The sequence below is a fragment of the Habropoda laboriosa genome, unplaced genomic scaffold (assembly GCF_001263275.1).
Source record: "Habropoda laboriosa isolate 0110345459 unplaced genomic scaffold, ASM126327v1 scaffold28, whole genome shotgun sequence".
Taxonomy (NCBI): domain Eukaryota; kingdom Metazoa; phylum Arthropoda; class Insecta; order Hymenoptera; family Apidae; genus Habropoda; species Habropoda laboriosa.
The window spans coordinates 2,918,390-2,918,601 of NW_017100174.1; positions in this window are offsets into that span (position 1 = coordinate 2,918,390).

The following is a 212-nucleotide window of genomic DNA, read 5'->3' on the forward strand; positions in this document are numbered from 1 at the left end:
ATCCCCGGGAAAACGTGATTCTTCTGGCCGAGTGAAAAGGCGACGCTCTCGAAGACCCTTCGAGACTGAATCAAATCGATAGAATTCGACACCGGCTTTCCGCTAGAAAAACCACGCTCTCTGCGGCACGGCTCGGTAGCGAGAGCTCTCTCTCTCTCTCTTCGTCGATTTGTCGTCGCTTTGAATTCCGCCGAAGCAATTTTCCCCCGGGG